General features: G+C 33.9%; 1 protein-coding gene across 1 annotated transcript in view; it reads right to left on the reverse strand.

Moving 5' to 3' along the window:
• LOC116420122 (vomeronasal type-1 receptor 4-like) overlaps positions 1–10,901 on the reverse strand; it is a 44,649-nt gene extending 33,748 nt beyond the window's left edge. Inside the window, exon 1 of the mRNA XM_031943711.1 lies at positions 10,856–10,901. The gene's annotated coding sequence lies outside the window, so the exon portion shown is untranslated. The remainder of the gene's footprint in view (positions 1–10,855) is intronic.
• Between the last annotated feature and the right edge of the window lie 6,540 nt (positions 10,902–17,441).

Raw genomic sequence — 17,441 nt, forward strand, 5'->3', positions numbered from 1 at the left:
AGTTTTCTTTTGTTTCTCTGAAAGTGCAAAGCCATAAATTCCCATAAGCTAAAATTTTTTCCTTATTTGTCAACATCCATCTATTTCTCCTCTCCTACATCACAACAATACTCCAACATTCTATTCTCTAGCTTTTTTAAATTGTCTAAAATTAAAATGAATTAGCATGGTTGTTATTATAGTATAGTTTTCCCATTTTTCTTTTTTGATTAAATCTATTTTACCTTTAACTTTCTCTGAGATTATGATTAACATAATTTTTCCTTTTTTACCTAATAAATTCAATTCCTGATCTTTATTTTATGTTTGTGTAGACTTGATTTCCTATCCTTCTGGACTCCTGTGCATTGCTTCTGCCTACTTTTTAAATTTGTTGCTCCTGTTATTTAACCTAACCCTCCCTTACCTCCCAAGGATCCATCCTATCTCATCTCCTGCCATGTTTTTCCTTTGATATTTTGTTTCTATCTCAATTTAGATGACTTTAATAGATTTCCAAATATATATGTTCTTCCCTCTTTATCCCATTTTCCTTAATAAAAATACACACCTTTCTAAAAGCCCCGCTATCTTATTCCCTCACCCCCTGATTTCTTTTTAAATTTAGAAGACTCTTATTCCCTGTTAAATATCTGTGTTCCCTCTTTTAACACATCTGAGTAACATCTTTCTAAAAATCCCTTACTTATCCGCTCTCTCTTCACTATCTCCCTCACATTTTCCTTACTGACTTTGGAAGACTTGTATACCCCTTCCTTTTAAACTTATCCCTAATGGCAATAGGAATCCAGAAGTGCTAGCCCTTTTCTCTCACCTATTTCCTTGGTGTCATTTCTTCCTCTTATATGTCATTTGTATAAGAAAATAAAAAGACAAGATCTTGTAACTTTTCCTACATGGTATTGTTTTTTAAAAAACAAAATCCTACTGAAAATTACTATGGTGGACATTCATCAGTTTTAGAGTAGACATTTTTACTATCTTAGACATTCATTAACTTTATCATGCCATGATTTGGGAAGAGAATAATATAAATGATTGCAGAATGTTTTACAAAGAAATCAGAGTAGTCACTCCCAGTAACACCTAGGATCTGGGCTGTTTGTGTTTGCCTTGTTTAGTAATTTTCCCTCTAAGAAAATATTACAGACACTATCTGTCTAATCATAGAAAAGACACTTACCTTTGAATGTTGCTTTCAATACTCTATATTATTTATATTATTACTATTATTGATGATTAAATATTTGCATCTTTATGGGGTCCAAACAAAATAACAAATGTTTTAGACTGATTTAACATAAAACAATCTTTATTGACACATGAGAATCACCACGGTTTTTTTTTTTTAAATCCTATTTCATGTCTATACTGTGATAATCACTTCACAATTATTTAACAACTTTTAAACTATGAAAAACCTTAGACTTTTAAGTGTTATTGTCTATATTTGACATTTGAAGAAACTAAGGCTAATGGCTTATTGTTATGGAGATAATTACTCTCTTCAGTCAAGTAGGAAATCAAGTTTTTCCAAGTGAAGACAGACAGCAGTATCCTCAGCTTTGCCTACCTATAAGTGGTTAAATTATCTTGGTTTTCTTTCAGTATTTTTATTTAGTTAAATATTTTCTCTCTATAATAAAAATGCCAATTTTAGATTATAGTTAAAAATTAGTAGTAATAATAATTATTATTACAAATATTATAATATTTATATAATTTGTTATATCCATGGTTATTCAATATGAAGTATGTTTGATTATACATTTAGAATTATAGACCTTATTTAGACATTTTCACTACTTGAAAAAATGGAAGTTTAAACATTTATATTTTGAATTAAAACCACATACACATCTCCTTTGTTTTAAAGAATCTATCTAGTTGGGTCAGTTTGATGAAACCATGGATAGAGGACTAGCCCGAGTGTCAGTAGGATCTGAGTTCAAAAGCAGCCCCAGAAATTTAACACATTAACCATATAATCCTGAACAAATCACTTAAACCCAACTGCCTCATCCAAGAAAAAAAAAGTCTATGCAGAATATAAAGGCTAAAAAATGGAAGTTTGTGTCAACAGTGTGAAACAATTTCCAAGTTTGCCATAAAAGAAATTGGCTATTATATGAATAATGAAAATGGGAAGTTTAGGGAAATTTCACAGTGTAAGATTTTATGATATGGACACATCTTAAAGAACATCAATCACAGATCCATAAAGTAAAACTAGTTGGAAAAACTCAAGGGGAATTGTTGTCAATAGGATTATGTTACAAATGCCAGTTCTTGGGACTACAGTTGAGTACAAACAGGATGATCCTACTGACTTTTAACAGGAGACCATTACTACCAAAGGCGTGAAGATTATTGTCAGAATAAGCATAATACTTTAGACATGAATAAATTGAGTAATAAATCCTTGAATCCCTGAAAATAAAAGGAATGAAATCTTCTTTATTGAAATCACAGCCACAACAATTAAATTATTCCAACATTAAGATAAATTGTAAAGAGATTTTTTTTTAATCTGTTAAGTATGTGTGCTAGATGAAGTGAAATCTTTTCAGCATCTTTCACAGGGAATTAGTTGCTTTTGATTCAAAAAAATTTGAGGTCCAGTGAACAGATAAGGAGAAATAATAATGGTTATGCTAGATGAATTTGTTTAAAGCAATTAAACAAGAAGACAGAGTTGAGAAAAAGGTAACTAGTCTGTAGAGACTAAACATGGGGTCTCTCAACTGAAGTAATTACATTGTAAAATACAGTAATTTCATGCATTTATATATATACATATATTAATAATATGGGCAAGAAGAATTTCATTTAAAAGATTTATATATATATATATATCAATTGTATATATTATAATATAGATATGATCTATATAGACACATTTATGTAAATACATGCATGTATATATATATATATATATATCAAATTCAAAAGAAATTATTTCGTTAAAATAGAAATTCATGACTCTTAAAAGTCCATCCTATTTCCAGGTGAAATCTGCTAAAAAGGAACTTCTTTGAGAATAATGGAGCAAATAGGAACACAGTGACTTTGTTTCAGATGGAAGAGGTCCAATCACAGAGACAGAATCATTGCAGCCTGCAACATAAATTGTAGTCTTGAAAAATTATAAATTTTAGCAACAATTTATAAATTTTAGCACACAAACAATGGGAGTAATTTGTAAAGCTATATATCCATGCATATAGGTGCAGCATACTTGTATATTTAAATATAATGCACATCAAGGTATAGTTTTGAGTAAGAAGGCTGGAAGTAAATAAAGAAGGCAGGAAATAGAAGAGGAGAAAAGAAGGAAGCATTTAGAAAGCATTTGCAATGTGTGAGGCAAGTAGCTAAATAAACAAAACTCTGAGAAATATATGAATTGTTATTTTTAGGATATAATTAGGGAAACTGAAGGAGATGAGAATCACTGACCCCTCCAGGGTCACCCCACTCGCTATTAAGTATTTGAAACCGGAAAAAAATTCATATTTCTTGACTCCAAATTCAGTATTCTACCTACTGCTTCACACAGTGAACTGGATCAGGGGGAGAAAGAGAGCATGGAGAACAGGAGGAAAGAGCTGAATACAAAACTTATAAGAAGAAAGGTTTATGCAGTTTGGAAATTATTATTTATATTATTATTGTTATTTTATTAATCATAAAGTTATCTCAGAAGATTAGTAATCACTGAAGAAATGAAGTATCTTTCCTAAAAAGTTGGTAGTATTTAATATGAGCTCATGGTCAATAAATTAATTTGAAAAAAAATATTATCAAAATAAAAAGAAGAAAATTTCAAACTATCTGGGACTTTTTTGTCCTGTAGGATAAATTTCCTACTTTTGTCAGACACATTTCTCTTCCTTCCAAGTTCTATGATACTAATTTGAGTATCTTTCCTACTTTACTATGATTCGTGGATATCTGAGTAATTTCAGGCACTAATTTTAAATTGGAGAAAGTCACTAAATTTTCGATTAACTGTGATAATCAGGGTGCCAGAAGTTGTTACTGGAAAAGTGTAAAGAAAAATGAGAAAATAGGTATGAAAGATCAAAGACTGTATTGAGAGCATGTTCCAGTTAACTGATCAAAGCTACATTGAAATCAAACAGTCACTGAGATCGTCCAGTGAGCAAAACAACACAATGGAAGGAGCTATTTAGGAGTCAGAGAGCAGGTGCATTGAAATACAGCCCCAATAAAACATAACTTGCTTTGACTTTTAAAAATCCCCTAAATCTCTCTGGATCTCCGATCCCTCATCTGTAAAATGGGGGCTTTAGATCAACTTCTCTGACTTCCTTTCTGCTCTGTAACACTCTGGCATATGGAGAGAGCTCAGACTGTGGAACAGTTGCTTGAACAATCCCCACAGAACCTCCCAGCCTGGTATCCACATATTTTCCAAGGCTGCAGCCTGTATGAGGGAAGAAGGGATAGAGGGCACTGAGGAAAGCCACTGAAAGCAGCAGCCAAGGAGTCTACAACCTAGAATGCTCCATCACTCTGACCTTGCACAGTGAGGTGGATAGGGAGCTCAAAATGGCTTTCCTAAAACATTCAGCTTGAATCAGAGATCAGAACCTTCTTCAGGTCTTGGGTTGAGCTCAGACTCAAAAGTTATAGCTCCTTTCCTGTCTGAGATAAAAAGAGAATAATCACTTTCTTCCAGAAGGGTTTTAGAGCAGAATCTCCTAGTTCCTGAATTATAACTAGCTGAGGACTGCATCTAACATACTCCTCTAAATCTGGTTGTACCACATGAGGGAGGGGACAAAAACAGAGGTACCAGACAAGTGCTGAAAAAAGCATAAAATGTCCTTGCTGTGATGTAAAAAGCGATAATCCCTACTGAGGCTTTCATCTGCAAGGTCTCTTCTGAATCCCAAACACAGAAATTATAACTTTCTCCTATATGAGATTTCCAGGAATCTGATCTCTGAAACAAAGACATAAAGTTACTCACCAGTCTGATCTGCACTGCCAAAGTAGTGGTTAGAGTTGGGGTTATTGTGAATGTGTGAGTGTGTGCTTGTGCATATGTATATGTATGTGTTCTATGGGAATTGTCAAGCCTGAAGTTATATACGTGCAGCCTTTTCTGAGCTCATGTCCCCCAAGAGCTCTAATAACACTGTCACCTCAAAAACAAAAATTGACAGAAGGAATCTGCCATGTGTCGGAAATAGAAACAATTATTTATCTCAAGTAAAAATCTCCAGCAGCTATTAAAAGTGATTAATTGGGATTTCTAAAGGAGCAACTTTTTATATTTGTGAAAGAAAAGTATTTTTTGTGCTTGATAATATGAAAGGAGGCAATTAAGATATTGATTTCTGAGCATTGACATGTGAGGGACCCATTTCAAGAAATCTAGAGATCTTTGTTACTTTTTCTATAGAAAAAAATTGATTCTGTTATTTCTCAAAAGAATTATAATTCATTTTGGACTTCACTATAAAGATATATCTTTTTGTAGAGAAAGAGAAATGTGTCAAATTTATAAGAATAAAAGTCACTCCTCAATTGATCAATGGTCAAAGGATATGAACAGATAATTTTCAGGTGATGAAATTAATGTCATCTATACTCATATGAAAAAAGGCTCTAAATTATGATGGATAACACAAATGATTATTTTTAAAAATTTGAAATATCACCTCAAAATGCTCAGATGGCATATAATGATGACTGGAAAAGATAATGATAAATGTTGGAGGAGACGTGGGAAAACTGGGAAACTAATGCATGGTTGGTGAAGTTGTGAAATTTTATAACCAAGGGACTGTCAAATTTTGCAAATCCTTTGACCTGGTATATCCCAATGACTCTATATCCCAAGAAACTCACAAAAGAGGGAAGAGAAAACCACATAAGCAAAAAAAAATGATATGCAGGGGTTCTTTTTGTAGTAGGAAAGTATTGGAAAGTGAGTAGATGCCCATCAGATAGGTAAAGGTTGAGGAAGTTGTGACATATAAACGTAATAGAATATTATTGTTCTATGAAAATGATGAACAAGCTTATTTTACAAAGACCCCGGGACATTCTTTGCAGATAAATAATGATTTTTGCATTCAATATTACTTGGGAAAATTTTCTGGATGCAAACTTGGATTGCAATGGGAACTCCCCTGAAGAGAATCATTACAATATGGGAAAGGAACAAGTTGAAAAAAAAAATCACATCAATGCGTCTTATACTTTGACCAGTGATCAAATGAAAGCCCTCCAGTCAAAGGAGTAAACCATTCCCAGGGATTCCAATTATAATCTGAAGCATGTAGAGTATGCACAGAACATGCTCATAAGATTGCATTCTTTCTTATGCAGAAGAGTATTTAGATCCAAAGTGACCTGGGAAGAATGAAAAAAGATTCTGTTATAGACAAAGGAATTAAAATAAGATTCCACATAATTATTACTGATGAGGTTAGCTTTAATACGACTTGTTTCCCATGGAGATATACAGTTTTAGAAAATATTTTACATATATCATTTTTAAAAATTTCTTGGTAACAGTCAACAAATATAGCAACCTAGTCGTTGACAAACCCAAAGACCCCAGCTTTTGGGATAAGAACTTACTGTTTGATAAAAATTGGGGGGAAAATTGGAAACTAATATGGCAGAAACTAGGCATTGATCCACACTTAACACCGTACACCAAGATAAGGTCAAAATGGGTTCATGACCTAGGCATAGAATGAAATTATTAATAAATTAGAGGAACACAGGATAGTTTACCTCTCAGACCTGTGGAAGGGGAAGGACTTTATGACCAAAGCAGAACTAGGGATCATTACTGATCACAAAATAGAAAATTTCGATTATACCAAACTGAAAAGTTTTTGTACAAACAAAACTAATGCAGACAAGATTAGAAGGGAAGCAATAAACTGGGAAAATATTTTTACAGTCAAAGGTTCTGATAAAGGTCATTTCCAAAATATATAGAGAATTAACTCTAATTTATAAAAAATCAAGCCATTCTCCAATTGAAAAATGGTCAAAGGATATGAACAGACAATTCTCAGATGAAGAAATTGAAACTATTTCTAGTCATATGAAAAGATGCTCCAAGTCATTATTAATCCGAGAAATGCGAATTAAGACAACTCTGAGATACCACTACACACCTGTCAGATTGGCTAAGATGATTGTTGGAGGGGATGTGGGAAAACTGGGACATTGATGCATTGTTGGTGGAGTGATGCATTGTTGGTGGAGTTGTGAACGAATCCAACCATTTTGGAGAGTAGTTTGGAACTATGCTCAAAAAGTTATCAAACTGTGCATACCCTTTGATCCAGCAGTGTTACTACTGGGATTATATCCCAAAGAGATTATAAAGAAGGGAAAGGGACCTGTATGTGCACGAATGTTTGTGGCAGCCCTTTTAGTAGCGGCTAGAAACTGGAAACTGAATGGATGTCCATCAGTTGGAGAATGGCTGAATAAATTGTGGTATATGAATATTATGGAATATTACTGTTCTATAAGAAATGACCAACAGGATGATTTCAGAAAGGCCTGGAGAGACTTACACGAACTGATGCTGAGTGAAATGAGCAGGACCAGGAGATCATTATATACTTCAACAACAATATTATATGATGACCAGTTCTGATGGACCTGGCCATCCTCAGCAACGAGATCAACCAAATCATTTCCAATGAAGCAGTAATGAACTGAACCAGCTACGCCCAGAGAAAGAACTCTGGGAGATGACTAAGAACCATTACATTGAATTCCCAATCCCTATATTTATGCCCACCTGCGTTTTTGATTTCCTTCACAAGCTAATTGTACAATGTTTCAGAGTCTGATTCTTTTTGTACAGCAAAATAACGTTTTGGCCATGTATACTTATTGTGTATCTAATTTATATTTTAATGTATGTATTTAACATCTACTGGTTATCCTGCCATCTAGGGGAGGGGGTGGGGGGCTAAGAGGTGAAAAATTGGAACAAGAGGTTTGGCAATTGTTAATGCTGTAAAGTTACCCATGCATATAACCTGTAAATAAAAGGCTATTTAAAAAAAAAAAGCATACAGAGAGAAAACTATGGAGAGTGAATATGGATCAAAGCATAGTATTTTCACTTTTTGTTTGTTTATTTGTTTTCTTTCTTGTTTTTCTTGCATAACATAATAAATATGGAAATAGGTTTTAAAAATTCATATATTTAAGCTAAAGGTAAGGGAGAGAAGGAGAAAAATTTGGAACACAAAGTCTTATAAAAATTAATGTTGAAACCTATCTTTACATATTTGGCAAATACTATTGAAATTTTTAAAAAAATAAAATAGAAAAATCTTCCTAAAAAAAAATATTTCTTGGTGCTAGCATTCTTATTTGGGGATGGTATATAATTGTTGCATTTGTAAACAGTGATTTTAAATTATATCTTTAATGAGCAAGTGTGTTTATATATTTGGTTGTGTATATAAATAGATATGTCTCATTTTAAGAACAGCATTGATAATTTATAGATATCTAGAGACAAAATACTGATGATGAAGTTTTAACAGAAAAATAGAGTTTTTTTAATTTAAAAGTTAAATGGAAAATGGGAGGGGGAAGCCTTGTCATGTGCACAGCAGAATATTAAAAAAGGTTTCAAAATACAAAGCAATACATTTCCATTTTAAGAAAGGCTATATAATACATGCCATACTTAGTGTTCAAAGCTGTCCATGTTTGTTTTACATCTTTGTGGGGCCTATGCTGGGCACATTTTGCTTTTTTCTTTTTATCCACTTCCCTGTTCCCTAAGAGGAATAAAATTTTAGCCTAGAAATAGACATAAACACACTTGTGTGCATGTATATGCATATATATATATACACATATGTATATATAATATGCCTATATATAATATATATACACACAATACATAACATACATGTGAAGAATATAAGTACACATATATATGCACATGCATATATACATATATGTGTGTGTACACAAATGTGTATAAGTACATATATACACACAAACATACACACATGCATATACATGGATATCTATAACCATAGACATATACATAATATGCATTTATATAATGCTATCCATCCAATGCTGAATTTTCTTGTTTCTCTAATGGTGTAAAAAACATCTTCCTTCATAAGTCCAAGTTTTTCCTTATTTTTCTAAAAATGTCTTTTCCTCCTTTCCTACACCACTGCAATGTTCAAACCTTAAACTGTGAAGCTATATTAAAATGACTAAAATAATATTACTTAACATGATTGACATATAGTATAATTTTACTATTTTCCCTTTTGATTAAAACTATTTACCTTTAACTTTTTCTAAGATTATGATTTGCTTTTTTTTTACCTAATAAATTCAACTCCTGATCTTTATGTGTATTATTTCCTATCCTTCCAGATCCCTATGCTTTACTTCTGTCTTTGCCATCTCATTACTTAACCTAATCCTCCCTCACCCCCCAGGATCCATCCCATATCCTCTCCTCAAATCTTTTCCCCTTGATATTTGGTTTATATAACAATTTAAATGACTTTGCTAGCCTTCCAAATATGGATGTTCTCACTTTAACAAATCAAAGTAGGGTCCTTCAAAAGATCCTTCCGTTATCCTCTCCCCCTCTCTATCTCCCTAGCTTATGCCTTATTAAATTTAGAAAACTTTTATCCCCTTCCTTCTTTAACACAACACCAATGGCAATAGTGATTCAAAGTACTAGCCCTCTGTTCCATCTGTTTTCTCTGTGTCATTTCTTCCTCTTGTATGCCATTTGTATAATAAAATAAAAAGTCCTGACCATTTAACCTTTTTCTACATGATTCTGCTTTTTATAGTCAAATATTCTCAGCACTATACCAGTCTTAGATATGTGGTTTATATGTCTATATATAAAAAGTAAACTATCTAATCTTACTAAGTCCCATTAATTAATATTTGATATTTCTTGTGAATATTTTGTGCCAAACTTTTTTTTATTAAGTTCAAGTCTTTTTGCAACAACATCCTAAGCATCTGTCAATTCATTGATGACCTTTTTTTAAAAAAAAATATTCAGGATTATACTTAATTTTCAGCCACAAACCCAGTGGTTTTCTTCACAATATATATGGTTTCAAGAACTGTGATTTTTTTTTTAATATACCTGCTGATAGTTATCACTAAAATACCACAATATTTGAATTCCTTTTTTTTCTTGTTGCTCATACTATTTTGTCCTTGAGCTATAGTTTTGAAAATTTAGCTGGGAAATTCCTGTCAGTTTTGGGTTTCAGAATCTCTTTCAGGTGATGATCTGTGTAATTTGTTCTTTTTCTGTTTTCCCATCTTGTCCTATCTATCAGTCCAGAATTGTTTTCTTTATTTCTTTTATTAGTATAGGAAGATTTTTTTTATCATAACCAGGTAGTATTATTAATCTTACATTTTCTCTTCTTGATCTGTTTTGCACATCAGTTGTTTTACTTATAAGGTTTCACGGTGTCTTTTATTTTTTTCACACACATACACACATACATATATGTATATGTATATATTTAGTGTCTTTGTCTCATAACTTTGTTGCCTTTAATTTGCCCAATTATAAGTTTCAAGGAGTCATTTTCTTCCTTTGGATTCTGTAATTCTTTTGCCAATTGGTTGCCTTTCTTTTTATAATCTTCTTGGTATTTCTTGGATTGTTCTTATTTTTTTTTAAATTTGTCCTCAGTTACTCTTATTTGATTATCTAAGTCTTTTTTTAAGAGTGAGGAAGTTAGGACAGTACATAAAGCACCAGCACTGGAGTCAGAATATCCTGAGTTTAAGTCCAGTCTTAGATACTTACCACCGGAATGTCCCTGGATGAACAATTTGGTTGCTTCTCATCTGCAATATGAACTACAGTAGGAAATGGCAAACTACACTAGTATCTTTGCCAAGAAAATCTTGTCACAATGGAGTCACAAATGATTGGACACTACTGAAACAACTCCATGGCAACAATTGAAGTACACTCAAAAGCTCATGAAATGAATCAGAAAAAAGTGATTGACTTTCTAAGTGTTCTTTGTCATCTCCTAAAAGGATTACAGAAAACCCTGTTGGAAAATTCTTGTACATGCCCAAGGAAGGAATATTTAGTGTTTACTAGGAACAAAAATTTCTTACCTAGTAAACTAAAAGCTATATTAATGACAGAGCTGAAGCAGAGGACTTGGTTACAAAGAGGAAATAGAACTAATTTTGGAGAGAAACTGAGAATACTAATAAAAATCACCATGTGGACATGCATCCATTTCAAAAACATTCATTAACCTTATCACCCCATGTATTGGGAAGACAAGCAAATAAATGATTACGGAATGTTTTGCAAAGAAATCACAGTAGTCATTCCCATTAAAGATGAAGAGCTGGGTTGTTTGTGATGGTTTTATTTGTTTATTTTCCCTTCTCAGCACAGTACTGATCTTCCTCCCTCCCAGCTCACTATTCCCTATTATCAGTGTCATCCTAGTGCTGCTTTTTCTCCTCAAACTTCCTTTTCTGGCTGCCAACATTAAAATCTTTCTTTGATTTAAAATATGTGGGATTCCTTAAAGCCAATTTTATTATATTGTACGTAAGGAAAGTTTCCTGGGAGATTGAATCAGGACTCATAGCTTTGTAATAGCCAATTAGATGTTTACCCACTCTTTTCCACATCTCTGGCTCCAATCTCTGCTCCTTAGAGAGCTGTGGAGACGTGCACTCTACTCTGTTTAAGAATTCAGTGATCTGCTCCTGAGTTGCCAACAAACTTTGCTTCTCTATTAATCTAATTAAGTTTTCTTCATACTTTTTTTTCAGGAAGGAGGCTCTTTGGTTAACACTTGCCCCATTTCAGCTGATAAATGAAAGTGACTAGATTAGTCCTTACCAAATCTCCCTATGTGCAAATTTTTATACTTACCTAATTCCTGACCCACAGAGATTCCTCCACTGGAATCCACTGATCGTGTCATTCAAGCTGCTGTGTGTTCTGCTGTTCAGGACCCCATGTTGAATGCCCAATGTAATGTCTGGCCTAGCTCGCTGTAGGATCCCGGTACCAGCCCAAGTCCTGGCTCTTAAGAGAGGAGTGAAGAGGCAGGACTCATGTGGATGGTCGAACATGGAGTCTGTTTATTTCACGTTCTCAGCCTTAAATACCCTAGTATACTTGTATCACTACAGCACACTGTGCATGTGCTAACTATATTAGACATACACCAACTATAGGATACTGTGCATGCGGGCCACATAAGCAACTTGTTGTTGTTGTATAGATGTTGCTAGCCAGTATCTCTGCTTCAAGTCAAACACAGTTGTAATGCCCCCTGACTTCTCAGGAAGCTTAAGGTGCCCCCAAGTGGAGTAAGAGCCAAACCAGACACCATCAGAAGGTTCCCTGACTGGGCTGAAGGGTCTTCCACCTCACCCAGAGTTCCCCCACTGTTTGTGGCCCTCTGCAGAGAAAGAAGAAGAAAAAGTGAAGGAGAAGGATACAGAGGAGAATGAGGAAGAGAAAAAAGAAAAGAAAAACAAGGGGAAGGGAAAGAATAAGAAAAAGGAAGAAGAAAAATAAAAACAAGAAGAACAAGAAGCATAAGTTGGAAGTCTACTGGCTAAGTGATCAATCCTAACCATCATTTAATAGCCCAACACCACAAATAGTTCTCTACCAAGAAATTATGAATTTGTTGCTGCACTGTAACAGAAAGAACACATGTCTACTTTGATGATGTGATAATGAAGAGATCCCAAAACTCTAAAACTCATTGAAGGACAAATTTTCCTTGCATTTTGCCACTATAAAGACCCTGTCCAAGGACAAACAGCTTCATTCTGTAATCTAGGTGGGGCTAGCTGAGTTTGGAGCTGGAGATACCAATCTTATTGAATTAGAGAAACACCCATTCAATTGAAGATTTTCTATTCAATTCCAGCTCAAGCTGACACCCAGCTTGCAGATAAAAAGAGCCAACTTAGGGTTCAATCCTTACAGAGAAGCTCACATGCCAGGCCATGCCAAGGAAACCTCTACCCCTAGGATGATATTCTCTTCCAGTGTTACCTTCTCTTTATCCTCACCTATTTCTCTAATGAGATTTTATATCTCTCTGTCACGACCTTACTTTACAATTTCTCTGTTGGGACTTTGCCACTAAGGAATTCAGCCTTTCTATTCATGCATAGCAAGGGTTGACTTCCCAATGCCAATAATAAACCTTTTTTGCTATTCTAAGTTTTGGGGTTCATAAATTCCTTTACGAAGGATCTCTGTGCCACCAGAAGGGGGTTCCCAAAATTCCCTACCCATGTGCTGAATCTCAAGGGATTTAGGGGAGCCAAACCTCTTCATTTGGTTTCCTGAACCCCAAACCTGCAACTAACCTTATCACTTAACTCCCTGATCAAGAAGACTGAATTAAAAATGAGAAAATAAAGAAGTCTTGAGAGATAATATATACAACTAAGATTTTCTGCCTACCAAGCAATCATAAGATATATTCAGACTCCCTAAATTTCAGCATCATAAGGCAAACCCTCAGTTCCTGCCTCTGATAGTACAGTTAGCAAAATGTAGTTATTATCTTTTAGGAACAATACATTTATAATTGGTGGAAGATGAACCATTAGAAAATCAAGCAGAAAAATTTCCTGATATAAAACTAACTTTTCTCTTTTCAATCACATTTTTTAATTCTATTTTTAGTAACTTGGTTTAATGGTTATATTAAAGTTATATGTATAAGATATATAAAAGCAAAATATTAAAAATTAAAATAAAATAAACAAAAATATTTTTATTTAAATGTATGATGCAATATAATGGATAAGACACTTTGAAAATAAATACCTGTCTGTGACAGCTCCTCCTAACTTTAAGTTATGGAAAACAGAATGAGTAGAGAACTACTTTAGATCACTCTACATGCCCATCTATGATCTAGACTTGGCTGGAAGCTTGGATTTTGTTCAGTGCTACTCTTTAATTTGTTTTCTTTTCAGACTGAAGTTTGAAATGACCAGAGTGGTAAGGATTTAGCAGTAGTCAATTAAAAAGTAAGTAGCATAACCAGAATTGGACCCAGAAAATCTGATGAAAAGTTAAGTATTCTTACTATAGAATATAGCCAGAAATATCACATATATTGTCAAATTATTTTGACTGAACTCTCTCTCTCTTCTCTCTCTCTCTCCCCTTTTCCCTTACAGTCCCCATCTATCATTATTCTTTTAACAAATTTCTGCAGAAACTGGGATATAGCTGATAATATTTTTAATATTCAAATAAAAATTATCAAGAAAAATATTTTTAAAATATGAAAATAATAGAAAAATGAAGTTATAACTAAAGTACAGGTGGCAGCAAAATGCACTGAATAGGACTGTGATCTTTCTAGTGAAGAAAAACAAAATTTTCAATTTCTGTAAGATATTCACTATCTATACAGACTTGTGCAATTAATTAAACTCTCCAGTCATTGTTTTTTTTCCCAAGCATATTAGTTTATTAAACTTGGTGATGATTAGAGATTCCTTCCTGTTCTGACAGATGGGACCATAGTTTGTAATTGCAACCAAAATTCAGTGAAGAATAGTTCTTTTCTATAGGTCATTAAAGTTGTTGCTGTTCTTGATAGAAAGACCTGTATGTGAAGAAACTGAAGTTTGAGAAAGTAAAATGATTATTTTCTGATGCTTTGATCCGATGTCCTTTTTCAGAATAAAATAGTTAGACTAAAAATATTCAAAAACATTTATTTTCACCTTAAAAATTCAATGGCTCTAGGCTTAGCATGTCTATTCCAAGATCTTGGGCTGAAATAAGCCTTTTTCATCCTTTTGAATGGATTACAACACAGGAGAATCTGGGAGTTACTGTTTATTAAAACAAAGGGACAGATTGTTGGATAACACAAGTTTAAGAAAACAGAGAAATGTATCATCCATAGGGTTTTGCCTTTAGAATAATCCACCACATTAACAAAAATGGAACTGGCTGAATAAAAGCTTATAAAGATGATCATAAGCAATAAAATGACTTTGGTGGCGCTGATCACGGGGGAGATACTGGGGTTGAGTTTGGTGTTATGAATATGTTGTACTTGCCAGTGGTGTCTATACAAAACAAGCACCAAGTAGCCACTTGCAATGGCCAGGAATCCCAGGAACACTGCATCATAAAGGGTTTTCAAGGTCATCATTTTTGACACAATCAAGGCATGCCAGTCTATACTACAATATCCCATGTTCATATGGAGATCACTGTTTGTTTTGTTTATACTTCCAGTCACATACCAAGGCACATTCATATCAAATAACAAATTAAGGATCCATATGAAGATACAGGATGGAACAATGCTATTTAAGATTCTGCCTTTCAGCCCAGCGCATTTGGAACTGACAGAACTGATAGCAATGACCTGGTAGACACTCAGAAAGCAGGAAGAGCAAAGAGAAAGACTCCGGGACACTCTTTGTAGATAAACTATGATTTTACATTCAACGTCACCTAAAATAATTGCCTGTTTGCATAACTGGAATGCAGTTGGAGTTCCCTTGAAGAGAATTAATAAAATGTGGGAAAAGGCCAAATTAATGAAAATCAGGTCAATGGGTCTTATCCTTTGAGTAGTGATTAAATTGAAGCCATTCAGGTAAAGGAATAAAAAATTACCAAAGACTCCAGTTATAATCTGAAGAAAGGAGAAAATGCACAGGATATCTTCAGAAGATTGCATTCCTTATTCTCTTGGACAGGAAAAAAACTGGCATTCAAATCCAAAGTGACCTAGGCAGGAAGAGAAAGGATTTCATTATAAAACCAGGAATTCCAAAAGAAATTTACCATTTTCTTGAAAATGAAAAGAACTTCAGTAAATTTTGTTTATTATACAGATATACTTTTTAGAAAATACATTCCTGATTTCCAATGCCAAGATAGTGGAATGAGAAAGGAACCCCCCAGAGCCTAGTCAAATTCCCTTTGAATCAACTCTGAAACTGCTTCTAACTGATTCAAATGCAGGGAAGCAGTAGAGGAGAAAAAGTGTTTCTCAGGGATGGAAGAGGAGCAAAGTCCAAGAGTGGCAGCAGCCAAGCAGGGGCCCTGTAGCAAAGGCTGAAACTCAAAGTAATCCATCAATAAGGCCATACTCCTTTGCAAGTCAGCAGTCCCCAGTGGTCTGCAGCACAGAATCCCACCCCGGTGGACTCAGTCTTAGTACAGGCCACCAATGATTCCTTGACTCCTTTTAATGAAACCCAGTCTGTGGGTTCAACCAACTGCATAAATTTCAAATCCCTGGGGCTAGTCAAGAGCAAGATCACTCCTCCAGGGTCAAACAGAAAAGCCTTGCTTCCATGATTAACACAACATCAAGACCTGCTCCTGGAATGAGCAAGACCACAAAAAGAGGACGCTCTCAGGGAGGAGCCATCCCTCAGTACAAACCAACAGGAAAACTTGAGCTAATATAAAAAAATGACAATTCTATCTAAAGTGATCTACTTGTTCAGTGCCATACCAATCAAACTGCCAAAAACATTATTTTATACAACTAGAAAAAAATAACAAAATTCATCTGGAGAATAAAAGGTGAAGAATATCAAGGGCATTAATGAAAAATAAATAGAAAGGATGGTGACTTAGCAGGACCAAACCTAAAACTGCATTATAAGGCAGCAGTCATTAAAACCATTTGGTACTGGCTAAGAAATAGTGGTGGATCAGGAGAATAAATTAAATATACAAGACACAATAATCATGGCCTATAGCAATTAAAAGTTTGATAAATGCTCAAGCTCCAGTCTCTGCAATAAGAATTCACTATTTAACAAAAATTGCTGGGAAAACTGGAAAATAATATATCACAAACTCAACATAGACCTACATCTCATACCCTGTAATAAAATCAAATCAAAATGGGTACATGATTTGGACATCAAGGATGATACCATAAACCAATTAGAAGAACAAGGGGAAAATCTACCTATCAGATCTTTGAAGAAGGGAGGAATTTATGATCAAAGAAGAACTATTTTATTCTGAAAGAACTTTAAGAAAGGCAAAATGGACAACTTTGATCACATTAAATTAAAAAGGTTTTGCACAAACAAAATCAACAGAAACAAGATTAAAAGGGAAGTACATAACTGGGAAAAAAATCTTTACAACCAGTATTTCTAATAAATATATTCTGATATCTAAAGAACTGTATTCAGTCATTTTAGTCCTATGCAATTCTTTGTGACTCCATTTGGGGTTTGCTTGGCAAAACTCTTAGAGTGGTTTACCATTTCATTCACACTTCATTTTCTAGATAAGGAATTGAGGCAAAAGCATTAAAGTATTTTTCTCTAATGACAGAATTCATAAAGATGGGTCTTTTTGCTTAATTACAAGT

The sequence above is a fragment of the Sarcophilus harrisii genome, chromosome 6, assembly GCF_902635505.1.
Source record: "Sarcophilus harrisii chromosome 6, mSarHar1.11, whole genome shotgun sequence".
Classification (NCBI taxonomy): domain Eukaryota; kingdom Metazoa; phylum Chordata; class Mammalia; order Dasyuromorphia; family Dasyuridae; genus Sarcophilus; species Sarcophilus harrisii.